General features: G+C 35.9%; 1 protein-coding gene across 1 annotated transcript in view; it reads left to right on the top strand.

The window, feature by feature from the left end:
- STARD13 (StAR-related lipid transfer (START) domain containing 13) overlaps positions 1–7,598 on the top strand; it is a 583,251-nt gene that overhangs the window by 140,647 nt on the left and 435,006 nt on the right. The gene's annotated exons all lie outside the window — the stretch shown is intronic.

Raw genomic sequence — 7,598 nt, 5'->3', positions numbered from 1 at the left:
TGTCTATTGAAAACACCTAGAAACAATGACCAACCCAGTGGTAATGACTCTCCCTATTGTTTGGATTGTGTTCTTGAAATAATTCCTTATTTAAAGAAACCAGGGCTTCTAGGAGAAACTTCCATTTCTAGGCTTAAGGAAGGAAATGTGTAAGATGAACCTAGAACAGCTTGTCATACCATGGCAAGGTAGCTATCAAACACTACCAGGGTCTCAGAAACCAAATTGACAAGGTACCCACTAGCTAAGGACAGAATAATTTGAATGTCATTCACAAGAATAATTACAGTGAATTGAAACTTATCAAATATATTTAAATCCATGGTTCATAATGATACTTTTTAAAAAATAGCTGATTGCTTTTAGAGCATAAGTGTGTTAGTCTGTTTTCAACACTGCTGATAAAGACACACCCAAGACGACAATTTACAAAAGAAAAAGGTTTAATGGGCTTAAGGTTCCACGAGTGGGGAGGCCTCACAATTACGGTGGAAGGTGAAAGACACGTCTCATATGGCAGACAAGAGAAGAGAGGTTGTGCAGGGAAACTACCCTTTGTAAAACCATCAGATCTCATAAGACTTATTCACTATTATGGGAATAGTACAGGAAAGACCTGCCCTCATGATTCCATTACCTCCCATCCATTCCCTCCCACAACACGTGGAATTGTGGGAGCTACAATTCAAGATGAGATTTGGGTGGGGACACAGCCAAACCATATCAATAGGGAACCAATTCATTATCTTGAAAGCTAATAAAGTGAAAGGATGAAGTATTCTGGTTTCCTATATGAACTGTAACACTAGGTAGTCAAATAGTAAATGAGGGAAAATATCACTGTATAAACATATTCCAACTCATAGATGAAGAAAGAATTAACATCACTGTGTTGCAGCGCCTAATGAATGAATACATATAGGTATTTTGCATGACTAGCTGCTAATATCATTAAAAAGACAGCCAGACATTACATACCTCTTGATGGAAGCACACAACACTACCTATAGTCATGTTAAAGGGATTAAACTCAAATCTTAATTAGCTCCTGGTTTTCAGAAAAACAGAAGACAAGAACAAGTTGAAGTGTGCAATTGAACATGCAATTTGCAAAATTCAGATTGGGAAAACTCTTGGATTTTTCAACAGATAAACTATAACAAAAATAGGTTATAGATGAAAACACAAAAGACATTAAAAATGTATAAAGGGGCAAGACTACACTTTAACACCTAAGGATGCACATGAACACATAAAGATGCATCTCAGTGATAAACAATGAAAAATGCAAGGAAATAATTACTGTAAAAGCCAGAATAATGGTTACTTGGGTGGGGGGAAGGGAATTGCAATTGGTATGGGATATTTGGAGTGGTTTGGGTCGGGGAGTTCTTGCACAGTTTGACTTCTTGATGTGTGGTGGTGGTTAAAAGGTTGTACACCTTACTTTATGAAGTCATGCATCTGTTTTGTGTGCTTTTCTGTATTTCCCCTTTATTTCCTTTATTTCACAATAAAAATAAGATGTCGAAGAAGCATTCACCAAAAAAAAAAAAAAAAAAAAAAAAGAAAAAAAGAAAAAGAAGAAGAAAAATAAAATAAGAGTAGAGGCAAGGGAGAATTAAGTTCAAATTTAAAATGTTAGGATACCAGCAATTATTATGCATGTTAACTCTTTGATATTTATGTAGGCTCCTTTTCTAATTTTCACAATTGTAAAACACATCAATAAAAAAAATTTCACAGGGCTGCCATTACCTACAGCAAAATTTCAAACTCCTTAATATGTGATTTCTTATCTGGGGCTCCCCATTTACCTTCTACAGATCATTCGCTGCCAGTACCCCCTAGGCACCATCAGATGGACTCAGATAAAATCCTCACTATTCTTTGAGCATGCTGTATTCTTTTTGTGCTTTCATGCCTTTGGGATTCCCATCCCCTGAAATACTGCTTTTCTTCCTGCTAAATTTAGTTTAAAGGTTACAACCTCTATGAACACTTCCTTTTCCCCTAGGCAGAATTATTTGCTTTTTTTTGTCTGTTTTCCCATATTGTTTTGTACATACTTTGGCTTAAATCCTTTCGATAGATCTGTCTATATGACCCTTTCTCCTTAGTTTAGAGGTCTTTAGGAAAATATGTTATATTTATTTTTATTTCCTCAGTCCTGGGACAACACTTGGCATATGAATGAATGAATGAATGAATGGCTGGATGAATGAATAAATGAATGAATAAGAAGAGACAGAAATTGAGGGCTCCAAAGATATACTTAGTTGTAACACCACTGGGTTCAGCAACAAGATGCAGGTTTCTAAATCAACTATGTACTAGTGAAAAATAAAGGCATGAAACTATAAAAACTTGTTCCATATGTAATTTTTAAGTAGAACTGGACATCAACATGACTCTTCTGTGTTCTCACATCTCATGCTTTATTCCATTAGTTTCTGTGCATCTTCAACAGATCACATCATGGGATTTGGAAGAGATATTTGGGTTATTCAGTCAACATGGCACTAACTTTCTTCTTAGTCTGTTATGTTCGGTCTCGGGTTCCTTTTTCTGCAGTATTCAACCCAGCAGAAAGAGCATAGTCATGGCTCTCATAAAGTGTATAACACAGTTAGATCTCTGGCTTCCTGAAGCTCTGTCAATATCTTGTGTAGAATATGACCCAAAAAATACAACAGGAAGTAATAAAACCCTATGAATAAATCCTATTAGTATCCCCATTTATTCCAATGAGATGGCAGAGGCATTGGGAGGTTAAGTAATTGGCTGAAGTCACAAGTTACCCTCTTTACATGAAATTTTGGCAAAAATTAGAATGATAATTTTATTACTGGCTTCCTGTACAGTAAGCAGAGGAATCATAATGTGAACTTAGGCAGCAGCCCACTTTCACTACACTAAATATAAGCACTAAAGAGATGATCGTTACTGTGACGAAAAAGAGAAATCTTGTGACCAGCACTAGGAAGTGTAAAAAACTGGAAGGCCTCTTATTTCTCAGATGTGGAATCAGTGGTGTCTTTCTTGCTAATTTAGCAGGAGAAATAAATTAGTCTCAGTTATAGGAAGATCTGAGATTAGAAACATTTTTAAAGATAAATTCAATACAAATTATGTTAGCTTAGGGCTGGGTGTGGTGACTCATGCCTATAAACCCAGGACTTTAGGAGGCTAAGACAAGAGATCCCTTGAGGCCAGGCATTTGCGATCAGCCTGTGTAACACAGCAAGACCTCATCTCTACAAAAATAAAGAAAAAAAAGTTGGCCAGTCATGGTGGCACACCCTATGGTCTCAGCTACTTGGGAGACTGAAGCTGGAGGATAGCCTGAGCCCAGGAGTTTGAGGTTGCGGTGAGCTACGATTTTGTCACTTTTCTCCGGCGTGGGTGACAGAGGTGACCATATCTCAAAAAAAAAAAAAGTATATATATATATACACACACACACACCTCTACTCGTGTGTGTGTATATATACATATATACACACACACACACACACACAGATATGGATATGGATATTGTGTGTATATATATATAATATTAGCTTAGCTGGGGAAAACTTTGATATGTGTTTAAACTTCATCATGTTTTGAGTGTTCTCTGGAGGTTCATTATACAAACTTCTTTTTTGAGATATAGGACAAATCTATCTGAAGAATAAATGTCAAAGACAACTTTCAGTCTATGCTAGGCTCTGACATTCAGCCAATTTCATTTATATTTGGGACCAAAAACTAATGTTACATTACTTATGGCTTTTGGATATTAATGGTCAGTTAACGGATTATTAATAGTATTCCAAATATTTTAAAATACGGATATTTCTTTATAAATGTGCCTTCCTCTAGAAAATTAAACATGATGGTCTTTAGTTTTAATATCATCTGAGTAAGATTCTTCTTTTGCAAATCAGGAAATTTTAAAATGGCATGCTATAATTTTAAATATTATATAAAATTAAAATTTGTATAATTATTTCAGAAATGTCCTAGAATTTTTTAAACAAAGGGGTTACCTATCTGTATTTTTATTTTTTTCTTTTATTCTGAAAAGAACAGGATGAATAAAGGAATCAACTCTTTATTTCTCCTGGCTTGGACAGTCCACCAGCTGATTCTTTGCTGTATTTGCATCCATATGAATATCTTAACTCAGAAATTTTTTCCTAAGTTCCCTTTATATGAAATTTGGGCAAAGATTAGGAAGAGTACTTTATTATTGGTTTTCTGTAATTCATAATTGATTTCCTTTCATTGCTCAATTGCATATAGTAGAAACTATTCAGTGATATCTATTACATCAGTAAAGTTGACTGTAGTAGACTATTACCTATTCATAGCAACCTTACAGAATGACTATAAGGATAGCATTTAAAAAAAAATTTTTTTTATGGGGGAAGGGGTCTGGAAAAGGAACAAAGGAAGAGGTATTGTTTGAGTAATATATGAACTACAAAAAGTAAGTAATGGATAAAGACCCATGGAAAAAAGTTTGAAAAATCAGGGATTATATTCCAAGAAGCAATGAAATTTGACAGAAAATTCTCGTTCACTTATTTTGCAGTCCAAAGACATTAAATTAAACCCTTAAAACTATGTATTTAAAATAATATAGAAGAGGCTAAAATATAAAAGAAAAATTCTAAGGAACAAAACTTAATAAAAGATTTTTCTAGCTGTGTCACTTTTTTGTCAAAGAAGAAAACAGTTCTTTTGATCACTGGGGCTCCCCATTTGTGATGGTTCTAAAAACAACACTTCAAACCACTGTCATTATTTAAATTTCACATCACATGATCCTCAGGACAGCTCAGAGACACAGGAAGTATTGTCTTCCCTTTCTCTATCTCTACATTTTCATTATTCTTTTATCAATTTACCTGTCATGTATTAACATAATAATAGCTAATATTAACTCATCACTTAGTATGTGCCAGACACTTTTCAAAGTGCTTTACCCTTATAAACTCCTTACAGTCCAGAGAGTGCAAAGCATTACCACTTCCAGTTTTACAGAGGAGGGAACTTAGGTACAGAGAGAAAAAGTAACTAGTCTGTAGTCTGTAGCTGAAGTGTCAGAGCCTGGCTTTGAACCCAGAGCTCTAGCTCCACAGCTGGCATTCCTAACTACTTTTTCGCTCTCTTGGTATGGTGGCTATAAAAGTTAACTAAAACTTATGGTCCTAGGGAAGAAGCACGCAGAGAAAGCCATGGAAATAAGAAATTCGGACTTCATTTAACAAATATATATTGAGTATTCACCCTGTTTCAGTTACTGTGCTAAGTGCTTAGCTACATATTACAAATATAACTTATCTGTAAGGATTCATAGCTTCCATATTTAGTTTATGAAACTAATATCTTCTTGATAGAAAAATTAACAGAGAACGTAAATGAATGTGGCTGCAAAAATACCAAAGAAAACACCAGCTAACCAAATTCAATAGAATTGAAAGGAATTGCATGTCACAACCAAGCACAGTTGATCTCACAAGGTTAAGGATGGTTTAATAATTGTAATAATTATTGCCAGGCACCATGGCTCACACCTGTAATCCCAGCACTTTGGGAGGCCGAGGCGGGTGGATCACCTGAGGTCGGGAGTTTGAGATCAGGCTCACCAACATGGAGTGACCCCATCTCTACTAAAAATACAAAATTAGCCAGGCATGGTAGCATATACCTGTAATCCCAGCTATTCAGGAGGCTGAGGCAGGAGAATTGCTTGAACCCAGGAGGCAGAGGTTGTAGTTATATATAAGGTGCCTTAACATGCATTTAATAAGTGCTGTGAGGGGTTGTGTCTGCACCACGAGAGCTCTAGAAAGCTTGCAGGTCATAGCAGTCAAGTCCTTCCTGCAGAGGCAATTTCGTTTTCCAGTCTCCACAGGTATCCATCATCTACAAGGTTAACAGGATCCCAAGCCCATTAACCAGCTGAACAAGGGTCTACTATGGAACCCACCCTTACTGGGAGTTAGACAGTCTTCTCCCTCGTGGAAGTAGGCCTGGGCCAGTATATAAAGAGAAATATGATGGAGTAGAGAAATCACTGAGAAGAATCAAGAGATGTTAGCCCTCATTTGCTGTGGGATTCTAGTCAACTTGCCCTCTTTAGGAATTATTTTATAAAATTAGACTGACACAACTCACCTCACAATGTTGCTGGGAAGAAAAAAAGTTTAGTAATATACATGAAGGTATCATACACAGGATCTCAAGTTAATATCCTTTCATTGAATGTTAGGTTTTCCTGAATAAGATACAGTCCCTAACTTCCCAAAGAAAAGGCAGACAATCCCTGAGCTGCTGTACTGTGACAACAGCAACAAGAGCCATACTTATGGGACTTTCATGTAGTACAGGACAACCTACTGAACTAGGTACCAATATCACCCTCATTTTACAAATGAGACCACAGCAGGTGTTCCTTTAGGCACCTATCAAACTGTGTCTACACTAGCTGGCAGAAATAGGCATTAGTAGTAATCGGAAGAGTGCGGTACTAATTAGGTAATCCAACGGCCAACTGCTAATCGTCAACTCTCCTGGCTGCCCATTCAAGGTAGTCTCATTTGTTGCTATTTTTTTCTCAAATCTAAGAACTTTCATACCTTTTAAAGTCATTGCGTACGTGAAATAAGACATGGCCCCATTAGATTCCTCATGGTGTTTTCTCAAGGGCTGGCGTGTGTATATACTCTTTAATGTCCTTCGGAGTCTTTCCAGATACATTTTTGAGCTAGGAAATTTCTATAAAAAAGAAAAATTGGGACATTCTTTCAAAAAGAGGTAAATAAGTACACAGCAGTAACTATCAGAAAATATTAGCTACTATAATCATCACCATCTTATTATCATCATAAGCAAGAGAAACATAATTTTTAAACAGCACATTTAAAAATTCTCATCAGACTTGGCATACTCCTGCGTACTCACATTCTGGCAGATGCCAAATCTGCCAGGCACAAGGAAGTGTTGAATAAATGTCAAAACGTATTGTTTTATAGGTGAATTAAGATTTGAGGAAATTGGGTCCAGTGTTAGGTAGCTAGTATTTGGCAGTGCTAGATTCATGTACAAGTCGGTTTATCGTAGATTCCCCCTCCCACCAAAACAACCTCTGATAATCTCTGAGTAAAATTAGTTAAATAAAAGATTTACATCTCCAGCCTTTCCTGCTTCTGCAGATCTGATACTTTCTCCAGACAGAATGTGCCAAGACAGAACATTGCAATAGAAGCTTCTAGATAACTTGGACATAGAGAGATGCAGAAGACTTCCAAGCAATGGGAGGAATTAGTAAAGACAAACTTCTTACTTCAGTTTGATAGAAGTTTATCCAACTTTCTTAAAAAGAACTTTTTAGAAACTTTAGGGTTCTCTTCATACTAATATATTAATACTTTAAAATAATTTTATTGCATAGTTAACCTTCAGAAATATAATCTTATAAATTGTTCTCCACTATTACAACATATGGTCTGAAATCATAAGGCTTAAAAGACCATTGTGGCTCTATGGACATCATTTTATTATTTCAATTTTTCAATATTTGTTATTTCCATTTTAAAAACACA

This window comes from Mandrillus leucophaeus, unplaced genomic scaffold, assembly GCF_000951045.1.
Source record: "Mandrillus leucophaeus isolate KB7577 unplaced genomic scaffold, Mleu.le_1.0 Scaffold549, whole genome shotgun sequence".
Taxonomy (NCBI): domain Eukaryota; kingdom Metazoa; phylum Chordata; class Mammalia; order Primates; family Cercopithecidae; genus Mandrillus; species Mandrillus leucophaeus.
The sequence above is the reverse complement of the archived record's forward strand: the minus strand, read 5'-3'. Positions and strand labels throughout refer to the sequence as shown.